General features: G+C 37.5%; 1 long non-coding RNA gene across 1 annotated transcript; it reads right to left on the bottom strand.

The window, feature by feature from the left end:
- Positions 1 to 819: 819 nt before the first annotated feature.
- On the bottom strand, positions 820 to 12,419 carry LOC116226948 (uncharacterized). Its single transcript, XR_004166437.2, has 4 exons — positions 12,373 to 12,419; positions 3,675 to 3,789; positions 2,416 to 2,639; positions 820 to 1,632 (listed from the first exon to the last, which is right to left on the bottom strand). It is a non-coding gene; the product is annotated as an uncharacterized LOC116226948 (long non-coding RNA).
- Positions 12,420 to 17,577: the final 5,158 nt, after the last annotated feature.

The following is a 17,577-nucleotide window of genomic DNA, read 5'->3' on the forward strand; positions in this document are numbered from 1 at the left end:
ATTTTTAAGTATATAATCAAGTATTTTTAGTATATAAGCAACATATTTTTAAGTATATATTCCAAGCATTGTGAAATAAGTCTGAACATCACTGGTGGACTGAAACCTAGCTGAGGTGGATTGAGAACTAACTGGCTGACAGAGCACAGAAGGTTGAGATCAACAGCACAGACTCTAGTTGGAGGCCTAGAGGTGCTCACCAGTGATCAGTGCTGAGTCTGGTCTTGTTTAGCATCTTCATCGGTGACCTGGATGAAGGGGCAGCACACCCTCAGCAAGTTTGCTGATGATACAAAACTGGAAGGAGTGACTGACATACGAGAAGGCTGTGCTGCCATTTCAGAGAGACCTAAACAGGCTGGAAAGTTGGGCAGAGAGGAACCTTACAAGGTTCAAAAAAGGCAAGTGAAGAGTCTGACACCTGGAGAGAAATAACTGCATACAGGTCAGGGCTGAGCTGTTGGAAAGGAGCATTATGGAGAAGGACCTGGGTGTCTTGGTGGACAACAAGTTACAATGAGATGTGCCTGTGTGGCCAAGAATGCCCATGGTATGCTGGGGTGCATTAAGAAGAGCAGCCATAGGATCAACGGAGGTTATCCTCCCCATCTACTGTGCCCTGATGAGGCCACATCTCAATCATTATGTTCAGTTCTGTGTTACACAGTTCAAGATGAGGAACTTCTAGAGTCCAGTGGATTGATTTAAGCCTGGAGCATCTCCCTTATGAGGAAAGGTGGAGAGCCCTGGGGTTATTCAGCCTGGACAAGAGAAGGCAGAGAGGATTCTTATCATCAATGCCTACAAATAACTATGAGACTGAAGCCATGAAAATGGGGTCAGATTCTTTTCAGTGGTGGTCCACAAGAGAACAAGGAGCAATGGGCACAAACTGAAACACAAATAACAAACCATGAACATGAGAAAAAGTCTTTTACTTTGAGAGTGACAGATTACTGGAGTAAGTTGCCTAGAGAGTCTGTGGAGTCTACTCTGCAGATACTCAAGACCTACCTCAATGTTTTCCTATGCAACCTACTCTAGGGAACATGCATTAGGAGGAGGTTGCCCTGGAGGATCTCCAGAGGTCTCTTCCAACCCCAATTATTCTGTGGGTTGAGGTAGATGTTCCAGCCAGAAGTCTATACAAGCCAAAGCACTAATAAAGTTTTCATAACAAAACTACTTTTTTTTAGTGAGTACAGTTTGCTATATTTTGTACAGGACATAATAAAATATAACCTGATTGCTGTGTAAGATAGTCAATTTCTCTTCATATTTCTTATATGATGTGTTAACAGAATTGGGCATATTATGAGTTTTGCCAGCTTCCTTTTTCACATTTCCTCTAAAAACACTGCTTTTCCTGCAGCCTTCTAAAGAAAAATGACTTGCATTTCTAAAGGTTTGAGTTCATTGCTTTTTTGCAGTGGGTAAGAAGAATCATATTGCATATGATGCTTTCCTTCACAGTAATCTTTCTGAGCTCTTCCAAGTGTTTTCTTTAGACACTGTTGCTAACTCAAGAGAAGCCAGGCAGCCAACTAATTGTTGAGTCAGTATCCTTCAGCTGCCTTGTGCAAGGCTGCTGCTAACTGCACACATAGTGCAACAATGGGATACAGTAGATCTCTGAAAAACAAATGAAACAGAAAACAGGTGTTAATTTTCTACAGCTCTGAACATGATATTCTTGTCTTGATAATCTTTTTTTCTTTCCTAGCTTTTCTTCATAAGTAACTTCAAAAATCATGTAAAGCTAATGGATAGGAAACACTTTATTTGGAGGTGTATTATGTGGTTAAGCTATGTACTCCCTTGCACAGATGGTTTTGTTCATTCTGTCACACTGTAGCAGCTTAGGCATTCTCAGCAGTGTCCTAGCTGTGATCACACAGCCCCTGATTGGAAGACCAATCACTCTGATGTGACCCTGAAGTGAGTAACAGGATCCAACTTACAGAGGTCCATTGCAGTAATTCCTACCCAAGTGCAGCTTATCTCCATTTCTTCTGTTATTGGGCTCCTGTGATTTGTTCTCCAGTGAAGCAGAGGAGAATGAGCTACTGTAGGAACATCAGTCTTATCATTTTTGTTTAGGAATTCCCTTCTGAAATTAATCTCCCATTATCTCCTTTTGCAGTTTTTTCAGACAGTATTGATCAAACTAGTTACGTTTAAAACCCAAGAGTGAGATCTAGTTCAGCTTCTATTCATGGTGTTGTGAGCACAGTAGAAATCTAGAGGCTAGATTTTCAAGAGGGAATTTTAATTCCTAAAGAGATACTCCTTCTAGTGCAGGTACAGGCAGCATCTCAGTTTCTTGTTGTGAACATATCTACATATACAGTGGTATCTGCTGGAAACAAGTGACTAAGAAAGTTTGCATGATGGCATCTTTTACTCACAACTTACCCCTGGATCTTGACCCCACTGTGTTCACTGTCAAAGCACGAGTGTCCCCTTCTTGACTTGCTTCTCATGGCTCAAAGTGAAGGCTACAGTTTCCTTCCTGTATGACAGCAGCAACCAGCTGCCACACCTCCTTGTTGATGGATTGAGGTATTTTCAGGACCTAAAGTTGCATTCCCTCCAGCTGCCACTGATGTATACAATTTTACTGGGCAAGAATAAAGGGACTTAAGGGAAGAAAGAATAAAAGTGAATTGTCAAAGGAAATCCTGCTATTGATTTCCACTATTTCCTTCTATTGTTGAATGTCGCTGATGCTGAAGTAAATTTCTACTGAGATGGGAATCCCACGTTAACTATTGTCATCCACATTTGGTCATAGCCAGAATTTAACTCGTTTTTCCTTCTTACTTTAACATCCAGAGGGGACAGTGATATTTTAGACTTTTTTTTCTAAGTAAGCATACTTAGTGTTTCCCACTGATCCTTATCCTCCCAGTCAGGCCAAATACACTGAAATAAAAATATTGAACCTTGCATTAAGTTTATGGCAGCTATTATGGAATAATACAGGGAAATATATATGCCAAAGCAATCAACTTATAAAAGTGACATCATTTTGACTTTTCTTCTTCCTTATTCTTTTAGATTAATTTGTATGTAACATAATTGAAATCCTTCATGCCACTGTTGATTTTGTCCCTAATGAGTTGTTTTAGACTTTTCCAAGAAATCCTTCCAACCTTGAACAGTGATTGAATTTATTCTGACATTATTATCCCCTTAAAGCATAAATGCTGAGAATGTGGCAATGCTTGCTTTTAAGCCTACTTTTTAAAAGAGAGTTTAAAAAACTCTTTCTAGCAATACTATGTCTGCCAATGGACTCCACAGTTCTTCCCCATTCATCAGACATGATGTTGTCCTCGTAGGCTCAAGCGTATTTTTTCTACATGAGCACAAGTAGCCTTCACTGGGAGAACATGCATCCAGAATGTTTGCTCTGATCTACAGCTCTGCTTGCAAAAATCACAAAAAACTATCCCAGACAAAAATCACCTGAAGAAAGAGTTCAACTAACAGGGCTAGCAGTTAATACTTATTAATACAGTGGGGATGAAAAAAGTCAAAGAAAGCACCTCAAGTATTGAAGTGATACAACAGGCACTGTCTTCAATAACTATGCTACTTACAAGTGTTTTTAGATTCTTTCCCTATCTGAACATGACCCGTAGAGATTTCTTTCGAGGACAGACTCTTACCTGTGGAAAATCTGCTGGTCCTCTGCTTTTTGTACTGCAGCACACAACATGGGGAGATAGAGTGGACCCAATATGTTATGAGTGACTCTGGGCTCCATCTGTGCTGATCTTAACCCTGTGGATGAAATTACTCAGGATGCTGGCATTGCTGTAAAAGCCAGCTTCAGAAGTTTCCAGTTTTCTTTTCTGCCCTGGCAGCTTGTGTCCCCCATGTTAGTGTTTGCCATACCCTCAAGTTTCAATTCTGTGACCAATTAAGCCAGTCTGAGCACAGACATGATCACAATTTAATATTTTGCTTTGGATCCTCCACCCCCTCTCTTGTGCTAGCTCTGAAACTCTATGGAGAGCCCTAATAGATTTCTGTTAAGTCCTCTGAACCAGCTTTGAGTCACTGGGAATCATCAGTGCCAGCATAAGAGGAATGGAGAACACCAGAGAAAGGGAGGGAGGATCATGGTAAAGCTGGTTTAGATTGGTTTAGTCTGCTGAGAAACTTCATTCCCATTGCACTGGAACAACAGCATGTGTGGCTGCTCAGTAAGATGCATTACTGAAAAAAAATCAAAATAATTTAAATAATTTAAAAAAAAAAGAAAAATTTAAAAAGCCCTTCTGATAGAGTTGCATTACTATGTCTGGAGAGATAGCAAACTGCAGCAGAGTACCTACTACTGTAGGGTCAACAAGGTTCTTAGTCCACCCTGTAAGTTCCATCCTGTAAATTTCTTTCAGAACTGAACAGTGAATAAAAAATGCAAAGTCAGAAAAAAAGAAGTTAAAAGGCCTTCTTTATAAAATGATAGTGCTAGAATCAGGTTTGTATTGGAGATGCTTAAGAGTAACCAATTTAAACAGCTCATTATATTTTAATTAAACATGCATGTAGATATTCTTCACCCCAATTTAGTCAACAAAAGCCACTTGTGCTTTTCAGGAAAGATAGTTAACTCTCCTAAGTGTCTTTGCCAGAAATATTGAGATATAAATCATTCTAACTGAGTATTTGGAACAAATTAAAACCAGTCTGCTAGCGTGACGTCATGTCTACTTAACTTGAGATAGAGTAATGAACTCTTTAATGCCATTCTAATTAAAGCAGCTTACCCAAGTATTTTTCTTTTCCATTTTAATGTCTTAGATATGTTTTTACTTCTCACTGAAATGAAATAGCATTTATTTTTAGATAAACCATCTGCCTTGAAACATTTTCATATAAAATATTTATAATTTTGACAGAATTTTAGGCACATGGTGGTTATTTATTTATGTGAAGGAAGGCAGAGCTTTCCCCCTCATTAAGCATACAGATAACCTGAGTCACTGAAAAAACATTTCCCATCATCTTTCTATCCGGATGTGCCTATATGAGGATAATGTGCTAAAAACTGTTAGCAGTTAAATGAATTGTGTGATTGCCAGGACATGGAGTACAGTAGGGTTGTCCTTAGGCACATGCTGCATCTTGCCCTCTTGCTGCTTGTTGAAGATAGATATTACGAGGTAGCAAGCATCTAGCTGGGTGCCTCTTTATGGACTTCTAGCTGTTCAGGGTCTGTGCATCTCTTCTAATCTGAGTTGTTCTGCTCCATTAGTCCTCAGATAACATGATATGGAGTTTAATTCCATAACGCTCCATTGAATCTCCAGGAGTTAGAAATACTACAGTCCCTTACCTTTAACTACACATTTGTGGTTGGTTCTCATGTCATTCTTTTAGTATAGCAGAGCCTTGTTTTTCTGCATGTAGACCTTAAAGTACAGTTGCCTATCTTTCATAGAACATTGTCATCATAAATACTGCTAGTGGAGCTGACAGCATCACTGTACAGTGATGTAGCTATGGCCAACAAATCATTTCCATGCCTTGCACCTTTTTCTTTAGAAGCAAAAAATAAATTATGTTCAGAATAGATCACTCAAGACATTAGTAGCTTCTTCAAAAGAGTGAACGCTGTCTAAAGTAAACAGAATAGTGATGTGACTGGTTTGACACTGAGGATGTCTTCAGAACTCAAAAAAAAAAAAGTTCCATCACAGGGCACAGCTATGTCCCAAATCACTTCCCTCCTTTGCTCAGATGACTTCAAAGAAACCAAGAAAATGAAAAAAAATTGGCCTTGTGGCACAGTGAGCTGGAGTTGATGCATTCTGTTGAGATTTATGGCTTTATCTGAAGAAAAAAAAGGAAGTATTTCTGTTCTCTGTACTAAATGAAGCAACAGCTGCCCTTACAGAGAGGCTCATAAGAGGCTTTGGGTGCCTGCTATTGAAGTTCTACTTTCTGGGGCATAGAAAAAAAAGAGAAAAAGTATTAGCAGAGGTGAAGGGAAATGTGAGTATTTTGGTGTTTTGTGTTACATACTTCTGTTTCTTGTCAAGCCCTTCTCATTGCCATTCTGTTCATAGACTACCTTACAGTAAAATACCGTAATAGTTAGCATCTGAGGAATCCATAGGCAAAAAAGACTTTAAAAGCTCCCTTGGGCCAAACTGAAAGTGTACAATTTATTACACTAATTTGAATTAATGAACTCTGACAACAAGAATCTGAGTTGCAACAGCTTAAGTGACTTAAGATTTGTATGTGTGCACGCAGGGGGGAGTGTTATGGAGATTCTGCAATTCTGCTATTCCCAGTCAATTCAGCAAGGAAACAAAAATGGAGGAAAAAAAAATTCCTTATACTTAACCACAGTTCACATTTGAAAGGAAAACAAAATACACAACCCTTCTTGTCAACACACAGCCTATGCTTTGAACTTTCAAAAAAATTAGATAGAACTAGCACTGGGTAAGCTAAGCTAAACTACAAAAGCTTCAGTACAGTATCCTAACAGGCAGCTGGGTAGATCTAAAACTAGTAAGTGTATTATAGAGGTTAGTAGCTATCATCTTCCTTGGTCCATTTAGACAGTTTCTTGGATGACAAAGAAGAACCTTACTGGAGAAGCCTGCTGTGGAAACAGTGCCCACCCAGAAAGTGGAGAACCATTAGTTTACTTCCTCTTTCAGAGTGTGAATAATACTGTTTTTCAAATACATTTTTTCAATATGTTTCTGCTACCCTGGAACATAAAGGAGCAATGAGAAATTTATTCCTGTGGGAATTTTTCTTAAGGCACAATAACACAGTTTTTCTTTTATATAGTTACATTCTGCTTTTAAATTGCACTTGTTCACAACTATTTATTTGTTTGCTTCTTTTCTTGTTAATGTCAGTTAGTATGTCTACTATGGCTCAAAGTATTGATTGCAATAATAAAAAATAATTTTAAAAATTGGATAGCCGAATCTTAAAGTAAGGGGAACAGTTGCTTACGGTTAAGAACAACCAAGACAAGATGGTAGCACTCAGTCACGATGTACAGCCAAAACAGTGCTAGCCACAGCTGCAAAAGATTTTCTAAATTCAATTTCTAAAGTAGTTGAGAAGCCACAGAAGATCTTTTTACTTAATTCTTGGTTTAGCCGAACTGAAATCTGAAGAAAGTATTCCCAATAAAAGGCAATCTGTAGCAGGACCCTTTGAGAGTGCTACTTATCAGTGTATACTGGCAGGGTAGTCATGTACACATGAGTACCTTACGAAATGTTCGGAAACTATCTACACATACAGCACTTTTTATGATTCCTAAATATTTATGTGAAGTGAAGTTGACCATATTTGCTGCCTGCAGATGTAGTCCAGTCAGGTTATGATGAAGCAGCAGTGTTTCCTTCAAAGATTTTGACCCAGTGGACTCAGTTATGAGCCCCCTCCATATTTGATTGACGCTGATCAAATCTCACTTGTAATTCTGATGAATTAGCCTGTATAAGGGGGGTGTGTGAAAATCTGACCCTTAAAAAAAAGCAGATAAATCTCTTGGAGTATAGTATTCAATTCTTCATTGAACTTGAGCTGCATTTGTACTTTCTAAGAAGCCTTGCCAGAGTATGCATATATCAAAATGTATGCATACATATTTCACATTCTGTGTTTCATTATCTAGGGTACAGCATACATTTTGCTCCAGAGGGGAAGCAGAGTAGTTGTTGATGTTTAGATATTTAGGGAAAGATTAGCTGCCAAACTCTGTTTTTAGTTAGAACACTAATAGAGTAAATCTTTCTAGATTTTCCACTGAAGTCTTTTGGAGTGGGTGACTAAAAGGAAAAGTAACTAAAAATAATAATTAAAAATATAATAAGAGAATTTTTGACATATAAAGTTGCAAAATTGGACAGGATTTTAAGATACTCAGTTCCTACAACGTAACTGCATCCCAAAGCTCTGAAAATCCTGTGGACCCTATGATTTTCACTAGCAACAAAAGTAAAACAAGCAGGTTTCAATTATTTTTCGCAGGGGAAAAAAATAAAAGTCAGTAAATAAAAGCTGAACTGGTTAATATTACTAAACATGTACTGCTCAAAGACAATATAGAACAACAACACTTAACAGAAAAAAAGGCTTTGTTAAAACTACTATTTTACTACTAAGTAAAATACAAAAGCATCAGTGATAAGCCATTTATTAAAAAAAATACAATTCAAAAAACAGGTATTTGAATTTTATGAATGCTCCTTCAAATCTAGAAAGTAAAAATCATTAGTGTTTTATGTGGATTTTAGTTTTCCAATTGAAGAGTATGACCATGTTGATGTCTGAGTCATAAATATAGTGTCTATTTTTTTTGCTTTTTAAAAAAAACATTTTATTGTTCAGCTTTCTACTTCTCTACTGTATCCTTTGTTTGAGGGCGTGGTAACTAGCTGTATAAATAACTAGGATTAACTGCATGCCTGAATACTGAAGTGGAACTACTTGCATGAGGAATCTCGGCTCAGAATAAAACAGAATTGGGTGTAGAATTATTTGTTTATTACTCATCATGCAGAATTACTTGACCACCCAAATGAAGCCTCTGGGGCATTATCTGAAATCCAGCAATAAAAAAAAAAAAAATAACATGCTCTTACAAGTGGTCTTTGCATGATTTTCTTTAGTTTTACTCTGGACAGTGTTTTTACAGCTTATTATTGGGGTTTATTAATTAAAGTGTTAAGAAGAAAGCATTTTAATTTAATCAGTGATTTAAGATAATACACATAATTACAATGTGAACAAAAGAAAAAATTCTGGTAAATACAAATGGCTGTATTATTTACCACAGCAATTAGCCTGCATATAAAAGAACTTCTTAAACCAAATTATTCAAGCTAGTGACAAATTTGGACAGATTTCTTAAGCTGCAAGAACCTCACTGGCGCCATCCTACTTCCTCTGAAGTCAATGGAAATTTTGGAAGTAAACAATGAGGCAGTTTGGAAAACAAAATGAAAGAGTCACCATCAGTGAGTCATGGAATCTGGAACCAAACTCCAAAAGAGTCTCTACATTGTTAAGCCTCCACGCAAGCAAACAAAACAGAAATTTTGTACTTTTTATGGAGCGCACCAATACAGAGAACGACATCTTCTGACACAGTTCATTTCATCCTGGGACTTGAAAAAGTAAACTAGCTCAACATCAAGTCCATCTTGTATCCAAAAGGTCTGATATTGCTTTCCAGGTTTTTTGAGCCTGATGTGTCTCATCAGTTGTCAGATTCTGGGTATTCAAAACCTAGAATGGGGCAGAGGTCTGGTAAGACTTATTTATGATTGTCTAACCTGTGTCTCTCATATCAAAAGCTAGGTTTTTGTAGAGCTTTTCAAGAAGCTGTAGTTTTTATATTCAAATGTTTTCCAAGTGGTATGTTTTGGTAACCTGAACAAGTGGAAACTGTGGAACATAAGATTTTCAGAGCAATTAATGCAATCTTTCTGACTCAGAAAAATCTTTCTTTGCAAGGTATAAATGAGATAATATTTTCCCCACACAAAATCCCTTGTTAGTTAACAGGTGAAAAATGCCCCATTGGACTAGAAGGCAGGAGAAAACATGACTGGCATTGAGTAAAATCCCTTGTGAAAATACTATGGGAAAGGCCATTCCAATAAGTGCTGTGAAAATATATATATATATATATATATATAAATAGAACTGTGAAAATAAGGGCTTCATCCACTAGTCTGCCATGGATTCTTAGAATACAACGGCTGTTCAGTCTGAATGTATTATGCATATGTCTGAATACTGCATACTGGTTGTCAAGGCACTCTTTTCAGAGAAAGCCTCACTGTTTATTAAAATGTTTCATAAGTCCTTGTTGTGGGAGTAACAAACCTCTCTTCCCCACCAAAGCCAGATCCCGTTCAGAATACAATTTGGAAGGCATGTCCTTGTTAATTTAAACTGCAGAATAGTCTCTCTGTGGTCTGTGTTAAGAATTCATTTGAAAGCAATATCCTTTCCCCAAGTTTAAATGGGTCATGCTGAAATAAAAGCATACTCTGACCCTGACCCTCTGATCTGACCAAGATATTTTCTGTCTCCTAGTGAAGAAGGACACAGAAAGAAACAGTATTTCAGTCCAATTCTTAGTCTCTTATTCTCCATAGTATGGGTGAGAACAAACTCGTTCAATGTTTTAGTAAGTTTTATTTAGTTGTGTCAACTGTAAATGATAGTGAAGCAGAGAAGATGTATTTGTATACAGCAAACGTGAGCACTGCATGCTTCTTAAACTTGGGCTGCAGAGATATTGTGTTCCTTCTTCTTTATTGGGGAATTCATTCCTTTGCACAATGAGAGGTGTTGAGCGAAGCTGCAGTATAATGAGTTAACCCTTGCATTATCTAAGTTTCAGTCTCTTAAGTACAGGTTTGAAGCATCCAATTTAAAGTAATCAGTTTTTTTGTAATTACATAGAAATGATTTTTTGCATCATTTTGATTGCTAGAAATCTCTAATTGTGCTTCTACTTACAATAAATATATTAAATCATATATATTAGACCTAACAGCATTTTGCCATTGGCATATGAAAATTATTCATGCTTAAAATTATTTCACAGGAAATCAGAAACTGTACAATAGCTAAGATATTATCATTTATTAACTGTAGCTGAGCAAAACCATAATTCTGCATCAAATCTTAGACTACTGACTCCCTTATTACAACTAACCAATATATAATCATCACTCCTGTTTGTGCATTACAGAGACATCTTCCTAGTGAAGAAGTGGGATGTTAAATATTTTCATGGTATTTAACATAATTTTTCCTGAGAAAGTTTTAATCCTTTCTTTCACTGTTTTCCAAAGTCTTCTGTTCCAAAACAACTCTATGGATAGCTGGGTGTGTATGCATATATATATAAAACAATATAACACTATATATATATATATATAGTTCTGCCATTTACTTAAGACTGGGCCCTTTATCGAGGCAATTTCCATTTTTTTTTTGGAGAGAAGTGAGGTGGGAAAAGGAGGACAAATAAAATCTCTCATTGACCCTTACCACATATCTTATACTCAAGTCTTAAACAAAGAGATACAGCACAGCAGGATAAAGAACTGAACGCATAACAATGAAATGCATGTTGGATAAATACCCAAATGGTTCTGGCTTTTTTTTTTTTTTTTGCTAAAAAAGAATATTTTGAACATAAATATTAACTGAAGTTTCTCTACTGAAAAACCTCAAACCCCAGTGCAAAGCACATTCCAAAATAACCCCTGGATTGAACAATTCAGTGTAAACAACAATGGCTCACAAAAAGCATTTTTGGACTACTGATGAACTTTCCATTTTTCTTAAATCTGACAGCTCAGGAGAACTTCCAAGTATGTGTGTACATCAACACATCAGTTAATGCAGAAATGGTGTCAAGTATCCTATAAAAATGAGAACGTAATAATCTAAGCTCCCTGTACGCTCTGTATGGAAAATGTCCTTCACAGAAAGCTTACCACATCTCAGCACAGCTTACACTCCCTTTGCAGTGCTGAGAGCCCTTCCAGTACAAGATATCTGCAAGGGACTGCTTTCTAGAATGGGAAAGAAACACACTGCACTCCTTGATGAATTACAGTAAGGCAAATATGGAGATTACCCACAGATATTATTTTTCATCTCACACAGCTCAAAAGTAGGGCCGCTGTCTGATGCTTGTTTTTATACAAAGGATTGTATTTTTTTAAAAAAATTAAAGTCATAGTTATCACTAAAGCCTTTCAGTTGTACCTTGCAGAACACTGATCACCTCATCCATTTTACTCTGAAGCCTTAATTGATTGAACATTAACACTTCAGTGCTTCACTGAGCTGGGTTTTACTTGGCTGTATTTTCATTCTTCCTTTAGTAATATTCCAGAGGTGAGGTGTATCTGTATGAATAGTTATCTGGGTAAACAGAGTGTGGGAAGGATACAGCTTCTGTGGCTCCATAGCAAAGTGTGGTCTCTTGTTCTAGCAGCTTTCCTTTAGGAAACAAAATTTACACCCAATGAGCATCCTTCCCAGCCAGAAAACCACCATTGGACAATGTTCCTCCAGAACTCCTTAACACAGAGCACACTGAGGGGCAATGACTGACGTTTTTGCCTTATATTTTGAGCTTTTGAAGAAAACTGTATGGTCTTTGCCTTTGTGTAGGGATCCAGACGCTACTACTCCAGTTCTTTCTTCCACATTGTTACAGCGTCACATGATGGAAAGTACAGCAATAATAGTGGGGCAGCAAAGTCCTAGGCTATAGCAAATGAAAACAAGTCCAAACTCAACAGCTGTAGACACAAAAATAAAGGAAGAAAATTTACTTACCCTCAGAAGGACTCAAGTAGATAGGAATTTCCAGCAAGATATTCTCACCCCAACTGCTCTTAAATGAGGTCTGGGAAGGGGTGGATCTTGGATCCAACCCTTCAGGTCAGTCAGGTGGCTAGCTTGCACCTGAGCTGCCCTGGGTTGGTTCTGCCTTCCTACCAGGTGCTTAGTTACTGTTTCAAGCTGTGACAGCATTTCTACTACATGTGCCATTTTTCTCCAGACATTTGCCTGACTAGTGGAGAGAGTCTATGGGAGGCAAGAGAAACCTTCATATCCAGAAAAACAGTCAATAAATATCTGTGGCACTGTTTCCCACATTCTGTCCACACTGAAAGAGAATCCCCTCTGCCCACAGCACCACAGGAATCTCCAGTTTTTTACAGAAAGGACTTCTTCAAAGGAAAACTAAGGCTTTGTGAATGGATTGTTTCACAACAGTTTATAATCTTCCCCTACAAAAAAATCTTTAAAAACCTGCTTTTTTTCTTTCATAATTTAGACATATTTAAAGAACAAAAGAAGCTTTCTTGAATATATTTTGTGTACATGGGATTTAAAACATTTTTGTGAACATTTTCAAGAGAATTCCTTGTATTTTGGAAGGTTTGTGAAAATACAGTAAGAAATGAGAATTTACTTATGAGTTTTTTGAATGAAATGCATTCAATGGACTTTCAAACCAAAGATCTTCAGATCACATATATATATATATATGCTTTTGCAATCTGGATATGCCTTAAACTGATGTACTCAATCATTTCTATATTCAAATAAGTAGCATAGAAAGCCTTCAGGCTGCCTTTTCTCTTTTCCCTTAACTTCTTAATTCCCAGTGACAGGCATAGTTATGACACCACTGCCCTGGCCTGCTCTGCCAGGTAGCAGGGTACTCATCATCCCTTTATGCTGTGGCCATGCCCATTCAGAATTCCATGTGCTCCACTGTAATAAATGGTGATAGCTTTTCAAAAGGAATGATGGCTTGGAGGATGGGCTTGCTTGTAGCATCTGACTGTTAAACCTTTTAGCTTATTTACTCAGGACATTTTTCTTCCACCTACGTTTCTGTCAAAGGCCTGAGTCATGCATGCACACATTCCCATGATATATTTCAGGTAAGCAGGCTTGTTAAATTCAGTATGGCAAGGAATATATAAAAGTCTTCAAACTGATTTCAAATATGAAGTTGCAGGCCTTTGTTATTATTTGAAAACCCTTTGCAGCACTTGTCTATACAGCTTGCGCTAGAATAAGGCTCCTGTGCTAAGCGGGGCTTCCAGTGTGGAGAGGATAGATATTACCTGTTCTGTCATAAAGAATGAGAAAGAAAAAACTCATTGCTTTGCCAGCTCAGATCCCACTTAAAATCTCATATTTCTGGGAAATCAGAATGGTTACTATGCATCTATTACAACTATGCAACAGTTACAGTCATATCTTCCTGACAAATATTTTGCTTAGTGTAGCTGTCAAGAAACATGGCTGGGTGTGACTCAAAAGGTGCTGAGTACTTTCTTCAAGGTCTAAAGCATCCCTGAGAGATGCTGAAAACAATCATGCTTCCAGGTCTCAGAAATAATGCAGAATGAAGTCATGGCAGCTGATCTCTTCTTCCTTCAAAGTCACTAGGAAAACTTTTTTTGTGATTCAGGCAACAGAGAACTAAGCTGCAAGTTGGTCATCTCTCTCTGCAACAGGGAGCTTCATCCTGATAACGCTGTGTTAGGCACATAACATTAAACTTATGTCAGTGACATTTTTTCTGCATCTCCATTCAAAACTTGAGCTTGCTACGGTTTGTTCTGTTGTACAAAACTGTGGGAAGGGAGTTGAAGAACATCACAAATATTTACTATAGGCTTTACCAGCAATTAAACTTTATATTAGGCCTTCTTTTCTGAGAAGTATCAGATTATGAATGGCCTAAAGGTTCGTGCTCCCACCACAAAAGAAATCACTGATACAGAGCATGGACATTTCAGCACTATTTACTGTATGCATGTAACTGGCTAGGACTTGGAGGTCATGAAATCAGATGGAGGGAATCCCTTTTTTACCTCAGGAATGTTATCCTGCTTTGCCATGCCTGCTTCACAGGGAACCTTTAAATCTCAGGAGTTAAATACCTATTACAGATGTGAAAGCAGAAAGCAAACTCCTCTGCATACAATGTCTTTCCTAAAAGTCTGGCAGCACAAACTACAAACAGCAAAGAATTTCTTCAAAGACTGGAGTCATGCTCACATACCATAAGAAGAATACTTTGTGAAATTCTGTATTATGTTTAATAATATCATTAAGTGATACTAGCAGTAAAATAATTGAGTTTGGATCCTTTAAAAAAGTATTTTTACATCTTAGATTTAATAAATATAACTAATTTTAATCAGAAAATATCTGTACTGTAGAGTTGTTATGGGGAAAGTGCATAGCTTCTTGAATGAGATGAAATTTATGTTCATCATCTCCGAGAACACAAGAGCAGATCTTCATAATGGTTTATTAGAATGAACAAGGGAACTAAATCCGTAAGAAATAAGATTTCTCTGGGAAATAATGTTTTCTGAGTCAAAAGTCATGAGGATTTGAACAAGGCATAGCCATGCCAGTCAATAACACAGTGTAGCTGTAAAAAAAACTATTGCAATCCCTTCTCAAGCTACAGTGAGCAAATCTGGGCTAAGTGCCTTCCCAAGAGCAACTTGGAGATGAGAAGTACTCTGCTATTCGCCTCTGCCCATTACTTGGGCAGAATGAGGTTCCAATGCCTAAATGTCTGTAACTCCATAGTGGAGATAGGCACCACCCTACCCCCATTCACTCTGGTAAGCATACCAGTGAATTTTTGCTGTGAAGAATCTTATTTAAGAAGATACAATGTCAAAATTTACAACATTCAGGGACTTAAAACTGAAAATAGGCAGGGTAGCAAAGGCTTTGCCTTAGCCAAAAATAATTGGTGAATTTTTCATGTCATCTGTCAGGTTAATTCTACCCTCTCCACCACACAAATACATTTATTAAAGGACAGCTTGTACACTTACTTTCTTTAGAATTATTCCCAGCTATCAGTGACAGCAAACCCAAATTATTTTCTGCCTAATGAAATTACAGCTGCTGCCTGAGGCATAAATACACAGATGGCTTGAATGTTCAGAACTGAAATGCTACATTGGCTGCTGAGATAACCCATTAGGTATATACTTAGAAAAAAATACTGTCTTCAAAAAGAAGCAACACAGTAACTGGAATATTATTTGTAATTTCCACTACAGTCTCTTCTCTTGGAGACAGACTTGATAGAACCTTGCTCTAAGATACTGCCTGTAAAAACAGATTTGTACTAGTTGGTTTTCTTATAATGAGGAGTGCATAGTGATTTTATATTTTTATGATTATTATTTTGGAAAGTGGTTCATAACTCCACTGCTTTCAGCCTTCAAATGTGGAAACAGCAATTCACTCTTGATTCATTCCCTTTTCTGTAATTTATGCAGAGAAGACATTCTCTTACTGGTTTATATCTACATTAGCATGTGAAAGGAGAAAGTGCTGAACTTCTGCAGTCAGAATGACTATATTCAAATGAAATCTTGTAAGTAAAACCCAAAATATCCAGTGATGGCTTCAACAGGATTAAAAAATTAGAATCAACTCTACTATTTTCTTTCCATGCCCAAGAAATATCAAGAAATTCTGCTTTGCTTGCTTGTGTAGAGACCCAAATCAAGGCAGTTTGTGTTGGGGAGTAGGGCATGTAGGGCATGCTCTATCCAGCAATAAGATGAAGGAAAGATCATACAGAAGGATTAGTAGAACTAGTCATAGAGGTTGCACACAGTTCTTTCCCCATTACAACTTCAGAGTAATGTCTTTCATGCTGTAAGCTTTGTACCTTCCTCTGCTTTTCAAGCCACACATGTGCCTGAGCTGTTTCCTGGTCACACAGAAATGCACAATTTCTCTGGCTACATTCTTACAATAGAGGATTAGATTTCAAAATTGTTAATCGCATGCCACATACTTACATTCTGAATGACTTCAAAATCAGTGTCTTGTCAATATGAACATTGATGACACAAGAGTGAGGGCTTCAGAGATCACTCTCTCAGTAACTAATACTGAAGTTCTCCCTATTTACCTGTTCCTATCCTCTTTCTGCATCTGCAACATCTGTTTTTCCTCCTATAAAATGTAATAATATTTGTATAACAATACACATAGTAATATACTGTTATTTTGCCACATCAACTAGAAAGTTTTTGTGAGAAAATAAAAATTTTGGTGCATCCAGGAAATGAAAAATGCATGTTCTCTTAAAAGAAAACAGTCCCCTCTGCTTCGTATGTTTTGCATATCTGCTGGCTCCTAGTACATGTAATGACGTGTATGTACTTACATGACATACAGTGACTTGTTTCTTGTTGTTTATTTTTTTTGTTTGCTTTGTTTTGTGTTTGTTTTTTTTTTTTTTTTTTTTTTTTTTTTTATAGTTTGGCATTAGTGTGATCTGCTTAGAAAGCACTTAACTGTCCTCCAGTTTACCCTGGAATTAGTTCAAAGACCAGTGATTACCTTTGCATTCAACAGAAAGCTGCTTGGATGTGGTCCTGGGCACCCTGCTCTGGGTGTGTCTGCTTGAGATGGGGTTGGGCCAGATGGACCCAGAGGGCCCTACCCACCTCAGCCAGTCTATCATACTGTGATTCTGGGAAGACCATCTCAGACAAACAAAAAATAGATTTGTTCTATTTGCCATTTACATTTTCTTTAGTTCTGATTAAAATACTCATGCTGCTTTGCTCAAGGAGAAAATCATTAAGCACATAGATTTTAGGAGCTTGTGAGGACAGATTTCAAAATGGTTTGGAGCAAGAAGGAAGATTTATTTTGAACAGAAATTTTTGGTGACTGAAAAGTTTCAGTCTAAATTTAGCATTTTGTTCAGAAGCATCCTGTCCTTGTGTAAACGCCTAAGACTGTGTACACACAGGCTTTCCTGAGAGCACTGTTTATTTGCAGATGCCAAGATGTCCCTCAGACAAATAGCTCACCCAGCCTTACAGAAAGTGGAGGCAGAACTTGCTCCCTCAGCCAGGGACAGCCAGCTGGCTGCATGTGTTCCAGCCACCAAGGGAAGCTGATGGGATACCCAGCCTTCCCAGACTGCAACGGCCATGAATATGTTCAAGATCTCTG

Source organism: Phasianus colchicus, chromosome 6 (genome assembly GCF_987193195.1).
Source record: "Phasianus colchicus chromosome 6, bPhaCol1.hap1.1, whole genome shotgun sequence".
Lineage (NCBI taxonomy): Eukaryota > Metazoa > Chordata > Aves > Galliformes > Phasianidae > Phasianus > Phasianus colchicus.